General features: G+C 41.1%; 2 long non-coding RNA genes across 3 annotated transcripts; one reads left to right on the top strand and one right to left on the bottom strand.

Moving 5' to 3' along the window:
• The first annotated feature begins 12,067 nt into the window (after positions 1–12,067).
• Positions 12,068–14,766, top strand: LOC134646544 (uncharacterized). The gene is made up of 4 exons (XR_010096753.1): positions 12,068–12,169; positions 12,914–13,071; positions 13,500–13,558; positions 14,516–14,766. It is a non-coding gene; the product is annotated as an uncharacterized LOC134646544 (long non-coding RNA).
• Positions 14,767–17,019: 2,253 nt separating this feature from the next.
• LOC134615759 (uncharacterized) lies at positions 17,020–21,931 on the bottom strand. Of its 2 annotated transcripts, none has more exons than XR_010091338.1 (7): positions 21,838–21,931; positions 19,781–19,976; positions 19,224–19,682; positions 18,311–18,473; positions 17,943–18,059; positions 17,737–17,845; positions 17,020–17,594 (listed from the first exon to the last, which is right to left on the bottom strand). It is a non-coding gene; the product is annotated as an uncharacterized LOC134615759 (long non-coding RNA). The 2 variants fall into 2 exon arrangements; XR_010091339.2 differs by having other exon boundaries at positions 17,737–17,838.
• Between the last annotated feature and the right edge of the window lie 2,909 nt (positions 21,932–24,840).

Genomic DNA, 24,840 nt, shown 5'->3' with positions numbered 1-24,840 from the left:
ACTGTGGACAGCTACAGGTACCTTGGTGTTCATCTGAACAACAAACTGGACTGGACTCACAACTCAGACGCCCTCTACAGGAAAGGGCAGAGCAGGCTGTACCTGCTGCGGAGACTCAGGTCGTTTGGAGTGGAGGGCCCACTCCTGAAGACCTTCTATGACTCTGTGGTGGCCTCAGCCATCTTTTATGGTGTGGTCTGCTGGGGTGGCAGCATCTCTGCTGGGGACAGGAAGAGACTGAACAGGCTGATCCGAAGGGCCAGCTCTGTTCTAGGATGCCCTCTGGACCCAGTGGAGGTTGTGAGTGACAGGAAATGGTGGCTAAGCTGTCATCCCTGCTGGACAACATCTCCCACCCCATGCATGAGACTGTGATAGCACTGAGCAGCTCCTTCAGTGGGAGACTGCGGCACCCACAGTGTGGGACGGAGAGATTTCGCAGGTCTTTCCTCCCCACTGCTGTCAGACTCCACAACAAAGACTTTAACTGATCAAACACACACATCCACACATGTGCAATAACACAAATGTGCAATAATCTTTCTGGCACCATTGTATTTTTCACTCTGTTGTATATAGCATTTGTATTCTATTTTTATCCTATTGTATATTTTATTCTATTTTATTCTACTGTATATAGTATTTTATTTTATTCTGTACAGTTGTGTACTGTATTTATTCTTATTTTATTTTAGTCTAATTTTTGCTTCATAACTTTTGCACTGTCCACTTCCTGCTGTGACAAAACAAATTTCCCACGTGTGGGACTAATAAAGGTTATCTTATCTTATCTTATCTTATCTTATTATTCACAATTCTGAGGAGGGAGGAGAAGGACACTGGGTGTGGGAGGCTTCCATGCTGTAATTACTGCCTTTTTTAAAAGCTAGCATAACTATCAAATGCATTAGAATTTATCTCTGACACCGCTTCTGGCAATAATCCAGAAGATAATTAAGAACAGCAAAAATGGATTCTGTGAATTACAGCTCCCACACCTTTAATTCTATATTAAACACCCATTTCCTAACCCTCTGTGCTCTCTGTCTCCCAGACATGTGATGACTAATTGATGTTGCTGAGCTAAGAGATTCAAAATGGTAATTTAGTCCAATTGTTCAAATTTGTATGTCCTGATTAAAGTTGAAACGCCTATGAATATCATGTGTAAAAATGGTTACTGAAGAGTTGTTATGAAATTTTGGTTAAGCTCTGTGTGACACCTGCCAGTCAGACGTCTAAGAATCCATGCTTTAAAGGTTTTGTCTCCTATATGACATTAAAATTGTTTTAATGAGTAGAAAGATGCACATGAGTTTTATAGTTTTACAAATACGTTTGAAACACATTTCCATTCTACAGTGTATGTTAGAAAAGTACAACACTGACGTGATCTGCTGTTGTCAAAGTAGGGTCCAGTCTCTGGGGAACACTGTTTTGGACAGTACTGATTCATACATTACAGAATGTGCCTCTCACTGCAACTTTCTTATTCCTCTAAAGGCACAATAGGAAAGTTGCAATCATCCTTACTATTTGGAGATCAACTATACAGCAAGTTATGGTTGGGGATGAGGTCCCAATGCAAGGCTTTGGAAACTGAGTCGTATAGGGCTGCGCTTTAGAAACTGCAAAATAGTAGGCGCCCTTCTACTTGACCCCAAAAACAGACCAGAAGATGGCGTTCCAGCAAAAGTGCAGGAATTTAAAGGCACTTTTGCAAACCAGGCACCTGTGCCAGAAAATTTAAGATGGAGATGGTGTGGTTCAGTTGAGTATTTAACAGAAAAGTCATAACTAGGAATTTATTTCAACTTGTATAGTTCCATTTTGACAGTATTAGAAAATATAAGAATTAAAGCTGACAATCTGTTTCAATCACTTTGTCCATAAGTGTCAACCATTTCATTTGCACTTCATATTCATGTGTGACAGGAGTCATGATGCATAATTGCTGTGTCCCAAAACCTAGGCCGCTTCCTTCGGAGCACCCGGCCTTCACGGGCTACGTGGGCCGGGTCCTTCGAAGACTGAGAAGGCTGGAAGTGCGAGGCTGTGAAATGGGACGGTCTACCCTTCAGATCTCTGTCACCGCTGTCTCAGTGGAGTTAAACTCAGCCGTCTGCTCCTTGCTATCTAAAATATAACAGGACACTGGAGTAAACTCTCGACCATCTCACACTTCTGTTTAACCAGTTGTCTGCTTGACGTTTATTCAGAAAGCTATAAACTATTGTGAAAACTATAACTTTAATCTCAGCCAAACTGATTTACTCATAAATAAAACACTGAAAAAAGCCAAACAATAACTTTTGTAAGTTATCTAAATGACTTGAATATCATGTTTAACCTGAGTAGTGAAAGACCACGGGGGTTTGAAAACGATGTGCCGGGAGTTTGCTGTTATCGCCCCGGTCAGCTATCGAGCTGGTGGGTAACAGACGTTTCCGAAAACGTCGGAGCACTTTTGCAAATATGCGATATCTTGATAAACCGAGCAGATATTTGATGTTTACACAGCTACATTCTCGCCTGAAAAAAAAAAGTGAAAAGTTTATTTTGTGACCCAGAAAGTTTAATAAGAGTAATTTTAAAACTCAGTAGCTGCCGCCATTGTTAGAATCTGGAATTGGCTGGGCCGCGCTATGAATTCTGGGATATGGTGGGCCACGAAGGACACACCGAACCCATCCTTCAAATCTGCGAAATGAAGGACGCATTTGTCGGCTGCATTTGGAGCAGCCTTCGAATTGGGACAGTCTTTGTCGCATCGCTGTGACGTTATCGGCCTACAAATGCGACCTCTGAAGGACACGGCCTGGGTTTTGGGACACAGCTTATATCGCCAAAAGTATTCACCTTTCCGAATCACTGAATTCAGATGTTCCAATCACTTCCATGGCCACAGGTGTATAAAATCAACCACCAAATCATGCAGACTGCTTCTGCAAACATTTGTTAAAGAATGAGTTACTCTCAGGAGCTCAGTCAATTCCAGCATGGCACCCTGACAGGATGTCAAGACCAGTTGTGAAATTTTCTCACTACTAAATATTGTATTACTAAATAAAATCATAGTCAGCAGATGTTTGCCAACTTTCTGCAGAGGCATTGACTACAGATCTCCAAATTTCATGTGACCCTCAGATTATCTCACAAACAGTGTGTAGAGAGCTTCAAGGAATGGCTTTCAGTCCTGCATCCAACCCAACACAATCCAAAGTGGTTTAAAGGGCACTGCTACTGGACTTTAGAGCAATGGAGACATGTCCTCTGGAGTGGTAAATTACCCTTTTCCAACTGGCAATCCAATGGAGGTGTCTGGGTTTGGCAGTAGCCAGGAGAATGATACTTGTGTGACTGTATAGTGCCAAGTGGAAAGTTTGGTGTCAGGTTGTTTTGTTTTTCGACTCAGCCTCTTAGTTCCAGTAAAAGGCTTCAGCATACCAAGACATTTTGGACACTTTCCTGCTCCCAACTTTGTGGGAACACTTTAGAGATGGTCCCTTCCTATTCCAACATGATTGCACACAAGTGCACAAAACGTCCATAAGTCCATAAAGACATGGATGAGCGAGTCTGGTACAGAAGAACTTGCCAGGCATGCACAGAGTCCTGACCTCAACCCGATAGAAAACCTCTGGGATGAATTAAAACAGAAACTGCAAGCCAGGCCTTCTTGTTCAACATTAGTGTCTGACCTCACAAATGCACTTCTGGAGGAACAGTCAAACATTTCCATTAACACACCTAAACCTTACTCTGTCCTTAAAGCAGACCAGGTTAACACAGAAGCTTTCAATGCAAAGATATTTTTATTTTCTGTTCTTTTCACAGTGTAGGAACAGAGTAGACTCCACACACATTTACTTGATTAAATTAAATTATACCGTTTCTTATGAGGAACTAAAATTACCAGAGGTACTGCATTCCTACTACATGTGGCACACGTGTAAAAACAAGCAAACCTACAGTTGCAAATAGGTTAAAAGTTTCCTTTACCTTCTCTTGAAAGGCTTATTATCCAGTTTCTAATCTTATAATAATATTTCCCCTTAAAAGTAAACCTTGTCTACATACCCTCATCACATACTGCATGTGTACTAAGTTTGAGTTGTTCCACCAAAGAGTGACTTTCCAGTTCTGTAAGCTCAAACAAACTTTTTCATGCTTAATACTTTTGACAAAATGTCTTTTTGGCTCAAATTTCCACATTCAAAATTAAGAGCCTAAAGCTTTTCTATACACTACAAAAATATCAGACACTTAAAAGCTTCAGAGCGTCCTCGGGTACTCTGGCTGCTTAACTGTGACAACAGGAGAAAAGCTCGGCAACCACTGTGAGATCAAAAATCCACCATGCTAAATTTAACTGGCTGATATGAGTGCCCCTCGCAATGCCTGATGCAACGGTGTGCATCGGCTTACCTTACTCCAACTGGCTCATTAACATGCTGCTGGGCACATGCTGCCTGTGATCTCTCTTTGTGTTATAACACAGAGGCAGCTGAGCTAGATAAAGGCTGGGCTGATCAGTGGGTATGTCTGACGCTAACCCCCACCCACCACTCTGTTTATCGTCAGGATATCATCGCTCAGCATGTCAGGTGCTTCACTTCTACAGTACATAAAATAATTCTGGGAACCTGAAGATACTCGAAATTGACTCAGTATGTTGTAAATCTTCATCATTTGTTCAGTCATTTGCTTTTCAGTACAGGCTTTTAATGTATTTTTGGCAGCAATAGAGTAGGCACTGAAAAAGGTTTATATTTCCATTAAGTACTCATCAAATAGCTGAGACACTCATTTTTGCTTAAAAGACATTCACCTCATCTTAATGGTCTTATTCTGTCTCTGGATATTTGTGTCTCATCTGTGGTTATTTTCACTTCGGAAAGCTCTTGGCAGACTCTGCGAGTGTGACTGTAGCAAAAAGTGTTCTCATGCTACAGCGACACTATGGAAAGCTACTGCCACTGATTTTGAAATGGTTGCTAAAAAGATGGAGAAGACGTCTGTGACCATTAGGTTGTTGCAATTTTCAAAGTCATTTCGAGTCAAGGCAGCAAATGTGACAACAAAATGATTAGTCTGCTACCAGTCTGCTGTCAGTTTGTGACTGAATGCTTTCAAGCTGGCAAATATGATTTTTTTTATAATCAGATAGTGATAAACTGTGACAAATCTGCAAAAATCGTCATCTGTGGCAAATTTGGCATTCACATAAAACATTGAATGTCCAGCCACAGTGTCATTGTCACGGTCTGCAGGGCAGACCGAGTGGAGAGAGTGAGGTGGACCCGGGTGCGGACACAGATAAACAAATCTGAATCTCAAATGAAAAGCGAGCCTTTATTGTGGCTGAAACAATGACATGACAAAAACGGCCGGGACAGAGGTTAAACTTAACTAGAATCAAAACTGGAGAACAGTATGACTAACTATGAAAACTAGGGAGACTATGGCTATGAGCGCTATGAACAATGCATGAAAGAACCATGAGAAAACCTTGACTTGAAATAAACAATAAGAACATGACCTGCAACAAATCTTGAAAAAACCCTTTACATGACCTGAGGGACGAAACACAGATGACACCGCGGGGCTTAAATACACAGAGGGATAACGAGGGGAACGAGGCACAGGGGGAGAACACAGCTGGGAGTAATCAGACATGACAAGACCAGGAGGAAACAAAACTCAATACATTGACAAAGGACACGGACTTTCAAAGTAAAACAGGAAACAATTCACAATGATGCAGACTTAACACAGGACTTAAGCTATACTAAACACGAGGGTACAAGAACAAAACCCTTAACTGAAACATAGACTAAGGAGGTAAGTGACGGAAGTGACGGACAAGGTAAGCGACTCATGTTGTAACTGACATCAGACGCCGGAGATTTTGGCGGAAAATTAAAGCAAATGGTAGTTTAGATTTGAACAAATTCCTTTAAGCTTCAGTATTACCAAATACACTTATCAATTGTCATATAACTAACAATATGTGTCTAAATAATCTCCAACACCCTGGAGAACAACGGGGAGAGTTTAGAGGCTCTCCAAGATTACATTGATCAATGCTTTCAGGATCTCGTGATGAAGAAGGCCCAGAGTGCATCTTCCCCGGCCAAATCTGAGATGCCATCGTCGAAAAGACTTCGCCCGGCAGATTCCCCCGGCACAACATCGCCAGCCGGCAAAGATATTGCCGACATACTGGAGTCAATCGACAAGCGATTGTCCAGTTTCGACGCAAGGCTGTCCTTGGTGGAGATTCTTCACCGGGAATTTAAATGCTTGCGAGAATCCCTGGAGTTCAGCCAGCAGCAGGTGGAAACGCTCGCTGCTGAAAATGCCACGCTAAGGGAGTCGGTGAAATGTCTCACAGAAAATGTTACCCAGCTCAATAGAGAAAATAAAAAAATAAAAGAAACAGTTATTATTCTACAAGCTCGCAGCATGCGTGATAATCTGGTATTTTCTGGTATTCCAGAAGCCGCTGGAGAGGACGCGGAGACCACGGTAAAAAGCTTCATCAAAACCCACCTGAAGCTGCCGGAGGACACGGTGAAAAACATCGTCTTCGATAGGATGCATCGCCTCGGCCCCATTCGGGCTGCGGCTGGGAGACCACGTCCTATCGTGACCAAATTTGGCCACTTCAAACAAAAGGAACATGTGAAAAGCCGCGGCAGGGAATTAAAAGGAACGGACTTCAGCGTGAACTACCAGTTCCCCAAAGTGATCCTGGAACGACGCAGGGTCCTCTTCCCAATCCGACGCGGCTTCATCCAGAAGGGCTCCCGCGCTGTCATCGCTGTGGACCGGCTGTACGTGGACGGACAGCTCCACCGCGACCCCGACATCACTCCGTGGCTGTATTAACTTCACACCAGATAAGAATCCGCTACACCCTTTCCCCACCCACTCACACTAACTTGCATTAACATATGTTTAACTTACTAGTATCAAATCACATCTTAGGTGTGATATCATAGCAGTATTAACACCGTCACTCTCCGTCAATGGTTTGATCGGAATGTTTCCGGATTTTTTTTCTTCTCGTTTTTTCTTCTCTCTTTTTCCCCCTCTTGTTTTTATGCTGCTCACCCTTGTCCTTGGTTTCTTTCTTTCTTTCTTTCACTGCTTCGATCACCTGCTTCCACACTCATCCACAAACAACATCCTTTATTTCGACACATACGCACAGCACGATCACGCACAGTCATGCGCTCAACGGCAGCACATTTACATCAGTCAGACAGCGCACACAGACCTATAGGATACACACACTTAAGCCAAGCGTACTCATATTAGTAAATATGCAAACACATAGTCAGACTCGGGGAGCATCTCGCCACACATTCTTTCTCTCTCTCCCTCTCTTTATTTATGAACAAGTGATGTATTCTCTCCACCTGTCTAAGTGACACACACAGCATACACCCTTAGTTATACACAGACATCTATGGGTGCACTAAGATTCGTTACATGGAATGTAAATGGAGCTGGCTCCAGAGAAAAGAGGTTAAAAATATTTAACCAACTCAAAAAACTACAGGCAGATGTTGTCCTTTTACAAGAGACCCACAGACCTCTTAGAGGTTCGAATGAACTTAAAACACCTGAGTTTCCTAATGTGTTCTCAGCTTGTTATAATTCTAGACAAAGGGGAGTAGCAATTTTAATACATAAAAATATTAATTTCACAGTACTCGATACAGTTATAGATCCAGAGGGCAGATTCTTAATCATTAAACTATCTATACTTGATAAAAAGCTATGTATTGTAGGTCCAAATATTGATGATCCCTCATTCTTTCACAGTTTTTTCAGTGCACTCTCTGAACACTTAGATGGCACACTTGTTCTTGGAGGTGACCTCAACCTTGGACTAAATGAAGAAATGGATAGGCTCAATACAGCAGGAACTCAGCGTAATTGGCAGTCCATAAATATAATCAAACAGTATATGAGCGACTTTGGTCTTTGCGATGCATGGCGCTCCCTTCACCCCACCAGTAAGGAATATACTTTTTTCTCACATGTCCATCACTCCTACTCTTGTCTGGATTATTTTTTGGTCAGCAGCTCACTGCTGAGGGACATTTCAGACACTGAGATTCACCCTATAGCTGTCAGCGATCATGCTCCTGTATCTTTAACACTAATGCACAAGAATAATACTACGCCAAGTAAAAAGTGGAGATTTAATACATCACTGCTTAAAGATGAAGACTTTATTAAATATTTTAAAAAAGAGTGGACTTCATATTTAGACTTTAATGACACTCCCGGAACATCAGCTTCTGTTCTATGGGAAGCAGGGAAAGCTGTGATGAGAGGTAAAATAATTTCTTTCTCATCACATAAAAAGAAAAAAGAAAACAAAAATATTCAGGAATTAGAAAAAACCATCAAATCACTAGAAGAAGCCTACGCATCCGACCAAGATCAGGAAACATTGAACAAAATACGCAAAACAAAACTAGAATTAAATTAGATAATTGATAAAAAAACAAAATTCTTAGTACAAAGACTACGCGTACAAAATTATGAACATAGTAATGAATCCGGTCAATTTCTAGCAAACCAGCTAAAAATAAATAAAGAAAAAACAACTATATGTGCTGTTCAAGATTCATCTGGGAACACAATATATGAACCGAAACAAAAAAACAACATTTTCAGGGATTTCTATAAAACGTTGTATTCACCACAAATAAACCCATCTAAAAAGGAAATTGATCAGTTTTTAGACAACATAACTCTTCCAAAATTATTAGACACTCAAGCAATGGCACTGGATTCGCCACTGACATCAGGTGAACTCCAGGAAGCCCTGATAAGTATGCCCAATAATAAGGCTCCAGGTCCAGACGGCTTTCCTGCAGAATTCTACAAAGAATTCTGGACGATTCTAGCACCAGTTTTTTACAGAACGTTGTTGTAAATCAAAGAAAATGGCAGACTTCCATCAAATATGAATTCTGCAAACATTAATCTCCTGCTAAAACCAGGCAAAGACCCTGTATATCCCTCAAGCAATATCCCTTATAAATGTAGACCTTAAAATAATCTGCAAAGCTCTCTCAAAGAGACTAGAGAAAATAACCCCCCTCTTAATTCATCCTGACCAAACTGGTTTCATAAGAGGTAGGCACTCATCAACAAATACACGTAGATTACTTAATTTGATAGAGTACTCGTACAGTAAAAACCTTGAAACTACAATATTTTCTTTAGATGCAGAAAAAGCGTTTGACAGAGTTAACTGGAAATTTCTATTTGCAACTTTACACAAATTTGGTTTTGGATCTTCTTTCATCAACTGGTTAAAAATATTATATAATTCCCCAACAGCTTGTGTCAGAACAAATGACCAGACATCCTCCAGCTTCTGTCTCCTGAGGGGCACCAGGCAGGGATGCCCGCTCTCCCCTTCACTGTTTGCAATTTTTATCGAACCACTAGCAGCAGCAATTAGACAGAATTCAGTAATTAAGGGCATAAAATGCAAGAATGTGGAACATAAAATCAGCCTTTATGCGGATGATGTGTTACTCTTTCTCCAAAATTCACAAACCAATCTCTCTGGGGTGATTGAACTGATAAACTCTTTTGCAAGAATATCAGATTACTCAATTGGTCAAAATCTACAGTCCTTCCGATTAATTGCTCCTTCCATAATTCCTCTTCTACTCCACTGCAATCGGCAAATATAAAATATTTAGGTATTAATGTTTCTCCCAAGCTTGCAGATCTAACTAAATTAAACCATATCCCACTTTTAAAGAAAGTAGAAGGTGATCTGGCTAGGTGGAAATGTCTACCCATATCACTCACGGGAAGGGTTGCCGCTATAAAAATGATGGTATTACCAAAAATAAATTATTTATTCTCAATGATCCCAACTAAACCACCACAAGATTGGTTCAGATCTCTAGATTCATATATGTCCAAATTCCTTTGGAAAAATAAGCCCCACGTATAAGCTTAAAAACACTACAAAAGACCAAGGATAAAGGAGGATTAGAACTACCTAACTTTCAGCACTACTTCTTAGCCAACAGGCTTCAGTTTATCTCAGGATGGCAAAAACATACCCTCTTAGATGAACCTTGGCTAGATGTAGAACAAGCACTTTGCAATAATCTAGAGATTTCAGATCTACCATTTATCAGCTCAAACATCCAACGACATGAATGCTTCAAAAGCGTCAACATCAGCTCTTCTCTGACAGCATGGTGGGAGTTTCTGAAGTTGACAGAGTCTTCATTAATCCCATGCAAACGTACACCTATCTGGAACAACCCTGACATATTACTAAACAATAATATGATAAACTTTTCAGATTGGAGTGGTAAAGGAATCAAATATTTAGAACCAACACGTTCTCACTCCCAACTCGTCAAATGTGTGACGCATGGTCAGGCTCCCTCTGCTTCACTTATCGACGCGAAGGGTACCCCCCTGGCGTCGAGAATTGACGTGCGGGGTCCTCCTATTGAATACTATACTGATCCCTAAGAGCCTGTTGTTCGTATATTTATACATTTCCAAAATCACATTGTAGTGACGTGTACTGAACACAATATATTATATAATGTAAACAACTACCTGAGAAACAGCAGATAAATTAATTATAGGCCATTACTTTTGTATCGTATATTGCATTTATGGAGGGAGAGGTGTATGCTGGGTAATGGCACAGCTAGCGACCGGGTGACTTTATTCACCCGCTTCGGCTGTTATCAGTCCATACAATGGGCGTTATTAGCAGAAATCAGTCCCATAGATGTGGGCCATCCACCTGCTAGATTGTTCAGAAGGTTGTTATCATCCATCCAGATGGAGGATCACTGACAGGAGCGTGGAAGACTCCAGAATCCACTCTGGCTGGAATCCGGTGGATACAGCAGTGTTACAGGTAAGACCATTTAACCGGACAGCATTTATAGAATGACTATTAAAAGTCAGCGAGTGTCAATAATGTTAATGTGGTTATGTTAGTAATACACCGAGTGCTAATATAACAGCTTTAAGATGCATTTGTAGATATTATTACGTGTTTTACCGTCTTTATGGTGCTAGCTTAAAGTTACGGTGTAAACGTTAGCTTATATTGTAGTAAAGCTGTTACTGTTTAAACGATGTTGGGACAGAAATATTAGCTTCTGTCATGACTGATGAAGTTACTAGTTAATAAAGTTTCCAGTAAAACGATTAATCGCAGCCACAGATTGACAGTAAATATCCAGATTAGCTTCAATGCATTTGTAATAAATATGTGCAAGTTTCAGTGCTTCGTTTAAACTGTATGATACTTATACTGACCCAGGGTCAGTGTAAAATACAACCCTAGCTGTGTGAACAAAGCCTGGCTCTTTTAATCCTGCATGACAAACCTCAGGATGCAGGTTCTTATGACTCTTTCCTGCTGGTACACCTGTCACACCTGAGAGTCAGCTAGAAACTTACAGTGACGTGGACATCATGCAAAGACTGCCGACTCTGTAATACTGTAAATGATCAGTGACTCAGGTTAACACTAAACTTTAAACAGTCCCTCTGTGTCTCTGTGTGTGCTGAACATCTGGATTGAGTCCGGCTGCATTGACTGTGGGACTTTTCTGTGTTAAAAGCTGGTTGAAGACGGATCAGAAACATTTGAAGATTAAAATTTAGCATTATGGCTGCTGGTGGTTTGTAAAGCCTCTACTCAGCTTTGTTACTAATTTATGTTTGTTGTTGTTTAACACAGATTTCAGAAGAGCAAAGATGAGCACTGTTGCTTCATCCTTAATAGTTTAACTGGATTGGAAATCAAAAAAGTCCAGATTCTTCTTCCACAGAAGTTTCATTTGTCAGTGTGGGACTGCTGAGTCACCTGAAGAACTCATTTCATTCTCCACGATGTTGATTTACAGAAATGTTTCACAGGAACCGATTCCTCCCAAAGGGTGAACTAGTGTGTTTCCATAGATTATCTCTGTATGAATGTACTTCTTAAATGAAGGCAAGTGTTTGTCCTTTTTTGTTCCTCAGGTACAGTACTTGATATTAAGGGCAGGCGGTCATCACTGGGGGAAGACAAGAAGCAGACGTACTTCCAAGAGGGAGCTGCAGTGAGGACACAGCCTGGTCACTGAGGTCAGAGGTCAGAATCTGAAACAGCACAGGTTTATATTCTAGGGGTTATAAAAAAATTGAAATGTATTTATAGAGAAACCTTTAAATAATATTTCAAATAATAGTCATAATTATGATTATTATTAGAAATATCAAACATTTAAGTGGATTTTCTGTTACACCTATTGTGTTAGCCCTGCGATAACTGGCAGCCTGTCTTTGTCCTGTATCAGCTGGGATAGGCTTCATCCTCCCGCGACCTTGAATTGGATACATGAATTATATTGAATTGTATTCCAATTATGTAATCTGATCATTTACAAACTCAAGGTATCCAATCAAAATGTAAGTAATAATGATAAAAATGGGAAAGCAGAAATAAGTGTGACATGAATGTAAATGTGTTAGCTGACATAGAGGACAGCTACATGTAGTCTGAAAAACCTTTGTTGTCAAGTTTGCAGGTCCATCAGCACGAGACATTCTTACATAGAAGAGACTGTTAAAGTCTCTAACTCAGTGAAGTCCCGTCTGTTTGGATAAATATAGTAAGCTGATGTATGTGCATTTATTGACACATTTTCTTAAGTGCTTATCCAGTTCAGGATCACAGTGGAGCTGCAGCTGGATATGTTCAGTAAAGAAACCTTACAAAAGTTAACAATAAACCTGCTTCCCTGTACGTTGTTGTCCACAGGATGAGAACATCAAACTGGAAGACTGTGGAACATGTTAATAAATGTTGGTGTGGTTATGCCTGTGTCTTTCACAGGAGGCGCTGAAAGGTTTCCCTAATAGTTCCTGGTGAATCAAAGCAGAACCATAAAGGTTGCTGGACTGCATGATGGCCTTACCCCTGAGCAGTCATCCTGTTAAAAGAGGAACCAGTTAGAAGCTGTTTTCAAAGTAGCTGAGCAGATTTCATCTCAAGTAAGCGATTAACTGTTTGTTTGTTCTGCCACTTAAAGGACATTTAAGGACGTCTTTTGAGTGTCCAGTTGAATTAATTCTACTGGCTCTCATGGTCATTTGTGATTATGGACATATTTTCATGTTTTCAACCATTTAGTAAATTCTATCTATTTAGTAATATCTGTCAGCTATAAAATGTAATATAAATATAAAAATTATCTAAATATTTCCTGCCCGTTATATTTTAATGATGTAAGACCAGAAGTCTGTTATCGTGTTACATTAGCATTCCTCACATATCAATGAGATGCTGTACAGTACAATCCTACTGACACAGCAGAGGGATAACGACGGCTATTTAACATCGTTGCACAACACATTCGAGCTGCATGATGCAGACAAAGTGACTAAATCATCTTTTTTGTGGTTTATTGTCTTCAAACCAGCAGACAAAGCCGATGGCAGAAGATCTTTGGAGAAGAACTTCAGGCCGTGTACTGACAAGGTATTTTTTTCTTGTTATCAAAAGACATTTGGAGTGACGGCTTCTACAACTGTGCTGATGTGAAGCTTACAGTCTAAGAAGTCACAGTGTTGATATTCAGCACGAAGAGAAAAGCTCACTTGTTTGATTTTATTTACAATCATAGTTTTTGTAAATTCTGACTGTAAACAGCTTTTACAGCTTTGATATTGTTTGACACTCGATATCAGGTGATGGTATTTAATTTAAAGGTTTCTATGTCCCAATGAGCCATTTACACTGACCAGTGTCAGTTTGACTGTAACACATTCATTATTTAGATCCAGCATTTCTAAGAGAAAGAACTGAATGCAAAAAATGGCAGCCCTCAGGCCAGGTTTAATTGATAGAGATATATGCATGCATTATGAAATTTATGTATCCCAGATCATTTTTATTTATCTAGTCCTGGCAGACCCACCCCTTTCTCCCAAGTTAACTGCAACCCAAAAGAACTAGTGGGGCTATTTACACACTCACAACCAGTAGGGGTAAAAAGAGCCACCAAAAACCTGTCAGCCTGCACAGCTACAGATGTGCTAAAAGCTAAAAGACTTAGAAGCTCTGCTTATGGAGAAACTTTCTAAGCCTAATAGAGGACAGGTACTCCTGCCCAAATAACATTATATAAGCCCACCTACAGCCCAGCCATAAAGTGAACCAAGTCATTTGGTTAAAGACAGCATGGGACCAAATGCATGTAACCAGCCTGCACCAACCTAACATTTCTTCCTCCTGAATTAAATGAATGAATGGATGAAATTTAAATGACTATAAACCTAAAGCCACTAGTTCCCACACTGGAGTTCCCTGACACTGTGTTAACTGTACTGAGCTTGTATCAACAGTTGTAACAGGCTAAGCTACGTGAGACACTGCATTGAGCGATTGTTTCTATCTTAGTGGTTTCAGCTCATATGTTCTTTTTCCTTTCTGTAGATCAAAGCAGCTCGTGCTATTTCTGCTTCAATTTTGATGGCAAGAAGAAGAAAAAGAAGAAGAAGAAGACTTCAGCGAAGTGGCGTTCATGGTCTCAGTGGACAGTCATGGTCACACACTGCATGTGGTTTTAAAAGCAACATGTCTGTTCACCACAACAATCGAGATGTGTAATATCAGTGCAGCTACGGTTTGTTCTTGAACATCAGTTCTGTTTTCTACTTTGACCACTTAGACCAAAAAAGTGTTGTTTTCAGATTCTTTCTTTTAAATCTATAAAGCACCTGCTCATATTTTATTACAATTAGTTTCACATAAATAGTAGTGTTTCCTTTATGATCTTTTAATGCTTACACTAGACTGTACACGTCTACAATAGAGACATTTCTGTTACCTATTTATGAGACTGGGCTGCTTGACTACAATTTGGAAATTGGTGCTATTGTTTGTTTTTTAATATGATGGACTGAACACAGGAGGTATCTGACTAAGCAAAGATTAATCTGATCCCATTTCTACCTGTCTCTACTGTTTCAACTGTAACTGTCAGGATATATATTTATTCCAGCTCTCATAGGGCAAAGGAATGACTCAGACTTGTCAAATGTTCTTTGACTTGATAAACAATTTGAAGTTCACAATTTTCTTACAAATAAAACTATAATGACAAACATGAACAGCTGTGGTTATTTATGAGACATGATTTTTTTTGAATGTGTTCATATTTAGACAGTGTACATCTGTATGCTGAAACTGTAATGGTGAACCTGAGGTGATGGTCAACACAAGGCAAATATATATAAATATAAAACAATACTGAAGTAATGTCTTTACGCTCTGCAGCGTGTGGACGCTGTGCACACAATCACCTTAATCACTGTAGTAAACGTGCACTGCTAGCTCACGTGACTGACTGTCTCCATGGTTACATCGTACATTATTAGCTATGCAAACAGCTTCCAAAGATACCGCCATAGCTCTCTGCAGCTGTAACACTTTCATGCTTTACAAATCATTTCACGTTTTTGATAGTTATGAAGACAGAATATGTTTTTAAAGTCATGCTAGGCGGTTGCTGTGGACTAGGGTGGACCGCGCGTCCGATTCCTGTTGTTAGCTGTCCGCCGTAGGTAGGAAGGCTGCGTTCCGTTTAGAAGTAGCGCCAGTCTGCCGTAACTCGAACTCAAACCCCGCTTTGTTCTGTAATTAAAGGGCTTTTACAGCCGTTCATGACACACACGCACACACACATAAAGCACTTTGCCTCACCATGAGAATGCAACTTTACTAAAACCTTTAAAGTGTCTGATATAGGATAGAAAAATGAAGCAACCAGAGATTTAATGATGAAGACTCTGGGTTCTGTAGTTCACGTTTTACAGTCCTGAAGGACTCACTTCAAATAATTTATTGAAGAGGAGTTTATAATGCACTTTACATTTAGACTGTTGCTGTTTAATTTTTTACATTGTTACTGTGTTATGTCATGAATAAGGTTCACCTGCTGGGGTTTGATGGATCAGCTGGACAAAGACAGACTTCATCCATCATGTGCAAAAATCCTAGTTGGATTTTTGTTTTCACTCATATTTTAGAACCAAATATTGAAAGCATTTCTGACAGACTGGATACCTGGTCAGGGTGTACATTACCTTTCACTCAAGCATCCCAGGACAGAGCCCTGCCCCATCATGAGCCCGGGTGGATACGTGGTTATAATATAAAATGACTGATACTAAATATGAATATTTCATGAAAATCAAATTATAATATGAATTCCTAGGTGTTTTTTATATCCAGCAAAAGATTGATTACATATGTCTGAATTGCTAACCCTAACCCTAGCTCAACAGACCACAATGCCCTGGACTGTCACTATTATTACATGCTGTGAACATAAGTAGCTTTGATCACAATTTATGTTGTAAAAGAGAAGGAATATTGAAAAAAAGATCAACATTGTGATATTATTTCTTCCAAACTGACCAGAAACATGCTTGCCAGACTCTCACAGCACAGGATCAGACTCACTGTGCATGACGGCTCAGGCCAATAATGTTTGTTAGATTGTCAGTTGTTTAGTACACTTCTGTACAGTTAGGGTCACCATCTCTATTTCAGTATAATTAATATGCAGAAAACACTAAAAGTTGATTGTTTTCCAATATTCTAGCATAATAAAAAACTTTGACTTTGTTAGTACATATTGTTACAGTCCTAATGCCAATATGATTCTTCATAACTCCTGCTTTGAAATACTGAACTTTAAAATTGACCTGATGAAAGATAATTTACAGTGGCAGTCTGTCAGGATAATTCTGACTGTAAGATCACTGTATTAATCTGAATCCTTCTGAAATGTGCTGTGAATGAATGCTGATGCAACTCACTGTGTGAAAGCTGTTAATAAAATGAATCTGTGACACATGCAACACATTCACAGAGGAAGAGGACACAAAGGGAGGACACGTAGAGGCTGTGTTAAAGTCAGAAATCCAAATCTTTAGTCAAAAACAGGCGGCGGTTACAAACAGGAAGACAAGCAGTCCATCAAACAGTCTACAGGGTCAAACACAGAGAATTTAAACAGCAGTAAAAAATAACTGGACACTGAAAAACTTAAAGCAATGTGTGACGCAATAAAAGGAAGCAGCGCAGTATATTCACTGAATTAAAAAAATTACAAAAGAGAAAAACGACGATTTCTAAGGTTTGTTTTCTAAATGCAGGCAGAGTGTGGCTGGTAAAGATGGAAACATACAGAATGTAAACTGTGTGAGTTTAGTGAACTTTGTTAGTAACAAATGAGGTAAAAAAACAACCCAAAACAGACAAAACACAGAAAGAGGCTCTCAGTATTCATTAATAATTAGAAAGCATATAAACATTCTGGTCGTGGATTTTTACAGTCTTAGTTCCGCTCGCTGTCATCATTATAATCATCATGATCAATGGCGAGATCATGAGGTGGGCGGGGCTGTCTCTGTTGATGTCACCATGAAGGAACAGCATTTGGCACGTGTTGGTGAAACAGCCCAGTACTGGTTTAGTTTCCTCTCCAGCTGTTGGACATTTGACACTTCAACATTAAGGGGAAGAAGAAGAAACAGTGTTAGGTCAGGTGACCACATGGTTTCTAAAAAACTGACAGGAAGTAACCAGGCCGTTAGAAATGGATATCATGTGTTTATAGTTACTGTATGTTAGGTAACTCTACTTACCAAAAGCAAAGCTGCTGAATGTTGCAGGAACATGCCCATGTGTGGTGGTCATTCAGTGCTGCTCCGGCAGGTTAGACAGTCCAAGACTGATATCCTGCCCATCTGAGAGCTTGAAAACACACATGCAAAGATTTAATTGTATTACAGTCAAAGTTGGATGTTCGTTTTTGTCCTTTAAAAATGTTTGTGTATTTGAAAGCACTAACATTTAGGGATGACTCGGATCGTCTCTCTATCTCCTTTAAAGGGGAGACAAATGTGTCCACTGATCCACGTCACTTTACCTGGATGATGACTCCTCTCTCCCTCACCCAGAAACACTCCTAAAATAACCAAGCAAATAAATAATACTGAAGATTTACTCACATTACAAAAACATCAAAAACATCTCCCTTTGATTCCATTCCTCCATTCCTGCTGAACATCAGGCAACAAATGTCCCAGTAAATCACAGTAAAATGTAAAGCACATATTTTCTCTGCTTTGTCTAACCTCTGCAGAGCCCCTCTGTCAAGAAAAACATATCTTTAAGCATAAAACAAATATACATTTCATAACACATCACTGGACAAACCTCAGTCAGTTGATTTCCTCTGTGCAGTGCAGACGAGCATCAGTCAGCAAGTCAAGGTGGTGAGATGGACTCGTGCCCTTGGTGACTCTGCTAGTTCTTCTGCTTCTGATGAAACACCACCGTCTCTCCACACCGTCACCATCTGTGAGCACAAACTGAAGCTCTGCTCTGCCAGCATGTAGGAAATCACATATCACACACACAAGGGTGAAGAAACATTAGAGCTCAACTTTGGATACTTTAGATCTAAAAATCAAAGTAGCTCTTAGTTTCAGCAATCAGTGAACAGACACAATGATACCAAACTGATTCTGTATGAATACAATATGGTATTTTCAATACAGGTGTCAAATTAATGTATTAAAACTAATACAGATATATGTATATATATATTTGATAAATTAGTTTGCTAAATTAGAACATATATATATATATATATATATATATATATATATATATATATATATATATATATATTATTTAACAATTGCAACTGAAAGAAACTAAATATTGAACAAAAATATATTGTCACATTCTGCATTCTCTAATACAAATTTCACAAAGTAAATTTTTGATTAACAGAAAAAATATGAATTACAAAAAATAATTGTATATTATTGAAATATTATGCAACCGTGACCAAAGTCAGAATCATCATTACAGTACTGTGGACTTACTGCTTGCCTAATAGTGATAAACTTCAGGGGAGATAATTGATGACAGAAAACTGTAAACAACACTCTGAAGTCAAGCTTCTTATCATGTTTCTGTGACCTCAGCACGCTGACAGACTTGAAGTTGCTAAAGATTTCAAAAAGTGATAATTATAGGGAAGAAACTTTTTCATCCGTTTAATCAAACATTTGATGTCTCAGCTGTCTCAGTCCTATAGCATTCTGCAACTACAACTAACCTGAGGAGGCTTGGATTTGGCTGCAGGTGCCCCTGTACATCTTTCTCAGCAGCACACATGTGGGTACCATTTAATCATACTTCATCCTGAGCTTTGCTTCATCACAAGACTAAAGGTGGCATACCGTGTCACGGTCTTATCATCATCCAATTGGAGAAGAAACATTTACGGTCATCCTGGTTTTGTTTTCTGATTCTGCAAAAAGACTGAGGACAACAAAGCCCAGAGAACACGAGATACACAACATCCAACATTCAGACTCAACAGCCTCCATAAATGAAGAGCACCAGGTTGGTCCAGTTATACTAGATATAAGCATAATTCACATTACTGTGTATGAATAATAATCAAGAGACAAACTTTGATGTCCCATCATCAGACTGCAAACAAACTTCCACCAGGCTTCTTTGTTGGCAGAGGTGATGATTCTCCCATCAGGGATCAGTAGCGTGTATTAACCTGTGGTATAAGCAGCAGTCACTGAAATATTACTGTTTCAGATAAGAAATCTAGCACATAAAAGCAAGGGTGGGAGGGATCTCTACAAACTGACTTACCTCTGCGAGTGTGAGGCTGTTCCTCCAGCTTCAACAAAAATCTGACTCTCCAGTCACAGACAAACAAAGAAACTCCAGCTGGGAGATAGAAAACACTGCCTGGGTCTTGCTGGATGTTGCTGGTCAGAGTCCACACATTAGCAGAGTGCTGCTTGGTCCCACTGACCCATGTGGACAGTGACTGTGGAGAACTGTTCTGGAAAATGGAAAAGAGAATTAAAATGACAAAAAGCCAAACAGGCTTTCCACAAAGACTGTCTTAGAATCAGCAATCAAAAAATCATTGGTTCATATTACAATTAAATATGAACAAGTTCTTTAACTGTAAGTAGTTAAAATTTGATTTGATTTACATCCTTCACACAGCACATTTGTCCAGGCTGTAAGGTAAACATAGAATTAATCTCAGGTAACATGACTCATAGTAGAGATTCAGTAAGAAAGATTGCTAGCTCTAATATTATTACCACACCAACAGCTCAGATTTCTAGAAGTATTTAAACAAATGTCAGTCTATCCATTCATTTTCTTCTGAATATTCAATTCAGGTTCACAGTGGGAGGGTGGGGGGGGTATCGTGGAAGTTTGTAAATAAAGTCTGCAACACAGAGAGACCTGTGATCAAGCTATTTATTACTGCGCGCAGGAGAGCCAACACACATCAAACATCACAGTTCACAGTCATGTCAGCTCTGCCACAGAAGTCGTGCTCCCACTCCTTTATGCATTCCAAGGAAGAGGGAGGAAGTTACAAACTGATCATACCACACTTCACACGCCTCGCTATGAAACCTAACGGATCAATGGTTAAGCTCTTTTGTGCCCTTGGCCTTATCAGCACCTGTAAAGGGAGTTGTTTTCTCAAACTGCTGATGCTGAAGTAAGTTCATCTAGTTTTAGAAACTTTCACTGATCAGTCTATAACAGTGTCACAAATAAGCATATGCATAAGCACTTAAATACTTTAAATGAGAATAATAGAACATTTCTATTACAGGAGCCAGAGCCTGTCCCAGTAGTCATAGGCAGAGCACACCTGGACAGGTACCAGTCTGTCAGAGGACTAACACAGAGACAGACATCAGAGTAACAAATCTATTTAAAATTAATGTAAGCTTGCTACAGCTGTATGTATGAACATGTGTTTCTGTGCTCTCAGTCCACTTCTCAGGAACCTGCAGTTCATTTTAAGTCTACTTTAAACAGACCTCACAAAAGTCTGATGTGCCTGGATCAATAGTCTGATTTAAGTACGATACCTTTGGCCAGGGATTAATCTGGTACATCGCTTCACTGCAGTCTTACATATTATCCCCACACCTGAATCAAAAATGTTGATATTTACATATAACATTTCAGCTGATGCAGCCTGACTCAATCTGATTCCTAGATGTTCAGCACACACAGAGACACAGAGGTACTGTTTAAAGTTTAGTGTTAACCTGAGTCACTGATCATTTACAGTATTACAGAGTCTGGCAGTCTTTGCATGATGTCCACGTCACTGTAAGTTTCTAGCTGACTCTCAGGTGTGACAGGTGTACCAGCAGGAAAGAGTAATAAGAACCTGCATCATGAGGTTTGTCATGCAGGATTAAAAGAGCCAGGCTTTGTTCACACAGCTAGGATTGTATTTTACACTGACCCTGGGTCAGTATAAGTATCATACAGTTTAAACGAAGCACTGAAACTTGCACATATTCATTACAGATGCATTGAAGCTAATCTGGATATTTACTGTCAATCTGTGGCTGCGATTAATCACTTTACTGGAAACTTTATTAACTAGTAACTTCATCAGTCATGACAGAAGCTAATATTTCTGTCCTAACATCGTTTAAACAGTAACAGCTTTACTACAATATAAGCTAACGTTTACACCGTAACTTTAAGCTAGCACCATAAAGACGGTAAAACACGTAATAATATCTACAAATGCATCTTACAGCTGTTATATTAGCACTCGGTGTATTACTAACATAACCACATTAACATTATTGACACTCGCTGACTTTTAATAGTCCTTCTATAAATGCTGTCCGTTTAAATGGTCTTACCTGTAACACTGCTGTATCCACCGGATTCCAGCCAGAGTGGATTCTGGAGTCTTCCCAAGCTCCTGTCAGTGATCCTCCATCTGGATGAATGATAACAACCTTCTGAACAATCTAGCAGGTGGATGGCCCACATCTATGGGACTGATTTCTGCTAATAACGCCCATTGTATGGACTGATAACAGCCGAAGCGGGTGAATAAAGTCACCCGGTCGCTAGCTGTGCCATTACCCAGCATACACCTCTCCCTCCATAAATGCAATATACGATGCAAAAGTAATGGCCTATAATTAATTTATCTGCTGTATCTGCTGTTTCTCAGGTAGTTGTTTACATTATATGATATATTGTGTTCAGTACACGTCACTACAATGTGATTTTGGAAATGTATAAATATACGAACAACTGGCTCTTCCGCCGAAATCTCTTGTCGTCGATAAACAACGATTAGGGAGCTGCATAGTATTCAATAGGAGGACCCTGCACGTCAATTCTCGACGCCAGGGGGGTACCCTTCGCGTCGATAAGTGAAGCAGAGGGAGCCTGACCATGCGTCACACATTTGACGAGTTGGGAGTGAGAACGTGTTGTTAGAACATATACTAGAAGGAACAGAATTTATTTCATTTGACAGACTAGTTACACAATATGGGATCAACAAGAAAAGATTTTTAGAATATCAACAAATTAAATCCATAGTAAAAAAGAAATTTAAACCGGGTCAAGTTGAACTACAAACACCACCAAGTGTGGTTCAATTTCTTACTCTTAAAACCCCCAAATTACTATCCAAAATATACAGAATGCTTTCTAAAACAGATGAATCAATATCACTTCCTATTGCAAAATGGGAAGCGGATTTATCAGTTAACTTAGACCAAAACGTCTGGTCTCAGATTTCCTTAAAAACCTTTCATCTAATTAGAAATCCCAGTCTTCAATTAATTCAATACAAAATACTACATAGAGTGCACTATACAGGTCATCAGATGTTCAAGATGGGCTTTACGTCTACCAACAACTGCTCACACTGCCAAACCAATTCACCGGACAATTATATCCACGCTCTTTGGTTCTGTCCACCAGTTCAGAAGTTTTGGCGTGAGATATGTGAAGACTTATCGAAGTGTCTGAAATGTAACATTCCAACTTCCCCTTTAGTGTGTTTGTTGGGCAGCTTAGATAATGTCACTACAGAAAAGAATATAGCCCACATGGTTTTCACTGCCCTATGCATAGCCAAGAAAACAGTCCTCATGAACTGGAAAAATAAAAATAATCTTAATTCAAACCAATATAGAAATTATCTATTAGATTACATTAGTCTTGATACAGCCTCTGCCACCACATCAGATCAATTGCTCTGGGCTCCTTTGATCAGCTCCATCACCTAGTGGGGGTGGGGGGTCATAGTTTGGTCCCACCTTCACTGTTGTGATTGGTGTGGGGGTAGGGACAGGCTTAGGGCGTCGGGGGGTTCCCCAGGAGCATCTTCCTTGGAGGGCTCAACCCGGGGTAGCGGTCATGGCCAATTAGGGGCTCTGTTGGCTCTTAGGTGACGGTTTCCTCGTGGCTGCGTGCAGCGGGGCTAGGGGAGGGTCTGTGCTGACGGACGTGGGTTACTGACCTGGTAGCCTGGCTGCCCCTGGGTGGGTCCGGGACGGGCGTGAGGTTCTGGGGGCGCTCCGTCTCTGGGCTGGGGCCCTGGCCGGGCCTCAGGGGCTTGGGTCCTGGTTGGTGTGTTGCCGAGGTTGTGGGCGGGTGGGTGTATGGGGGCCCGGCCCTGGCGCAGGGTGCCGCCGGTGCATCGAGCCACCTGGGGGGCTCTTCAACTGGTGGGGGAGGTTGTCACATCTTGCAGGAGCTTTCCTCTCTTCAGGAACTCTCTCTGCAGGAGGGGGAGATACAGGAGAGGTGGAGGAAGATCTCAGCCTGGGCGTCTATTGTCTTTTGTAGTCTGGAAGATGAGTGGGGTGGGTGCAGTTTTCTCTGTGGTGGGGTAAGGTGGACTGTCCCGGGCTCTGTGGGGCCGGGCGGCGCTGCTGCACTGGGCCCCGGTCCGGATGGGCCTGGGCCCCCTTTCCCTGGCGGATTGCAGAGTATGGGGGTGCCTACTGTGGTCAGCGGGGGAGCTGGCCCCAGGGAGGGGTCACTTGCCCCTCCCTTCGTTCCCTCCCCATCTCCAGCTGCCTCCCTCTTCCCGCTCCACCACAATCACCCACACATGCAGGGCCTTGGGGTAGGAGTGTGTCACCAGGGTGCAGAGGAGGCAGGGAAAAGGGTAACACCACCTGGGTCTGGGTGCAGTTTCCCCCTCCAGGGGCAAGGGTACCTAGACCCGGTTCTTAGAGTACGCTTGGGGAGTATGATTGTGTGTACAGCGTCTCTTTATGTCTGTCTCCACGTTGGGTGAGTGTTGAGTAATTGCATATGAGACCATGAGGGTGGGAATGGATGTTTGTATCTGTGTGTGCCTGTATGTCTGTGTCTATATGTCAGGTTGGGTATCAGACGCCACCTCTCTGGGGACATCTCAGGCCCTCCAAGGTATGGAGGCCTATCTCACCCCACCACTTCCCCTGCCGGTGGCGGACGCCCTCAGACATCGGTGCGTTGATGGTTCTTTGTGTCCAGGGATGGGCGCCCAGGTACACACCGGCTCACTCCTTGGCGGCTGCTTATCGGGGCCTGGAGCCTGGGGCTCGCTCAGGCCACTTCGGGGATGGGGTGCCCTCAGCCTCTCGGCCTGGGGCTCGGTCACTCTGGCACAGCTGGCTGCCGGCGGAGCTCACGGGCACGTCACTGCAACCCCCCCTGGCTTCTGCTCCGCGGCTGCTGAGTGACCCCTCATCTGGGACTCTCCTCAGCTCTTTCTGGGATAGTGGCGCGGCTGCCCCTCTGTTGGTCTTCCTTGGTCTCTTGTGTTCTGGGGTCTCTGGATGTCTGGAGTTTTGATCTCCTCCATACCTGCTTCATGCCCTGGAGGACGGGGCAGTGGCCCCCCA

This window comes from Pelmatolapia mariae, linkage group LG17 (assembly GCF_036321145.2).
Source record: "Pelmatolapia mariae isolate MD_Pm_ZW linkage group LG17, Pm_UMD_F_2, whole genome shotgun sequence".
Taxonomy (NCBI): Eukaryota; Metazoa; Chordata; class Actinopteri; order Cichliformes; family Cichlidae; genus Pelmatolapia; species Pelmatolapia mariae.
Note: the sequence above shows the minus strand (reverse complement) of the source record. Positions and strands in the feature narration are given on the sequence as shown.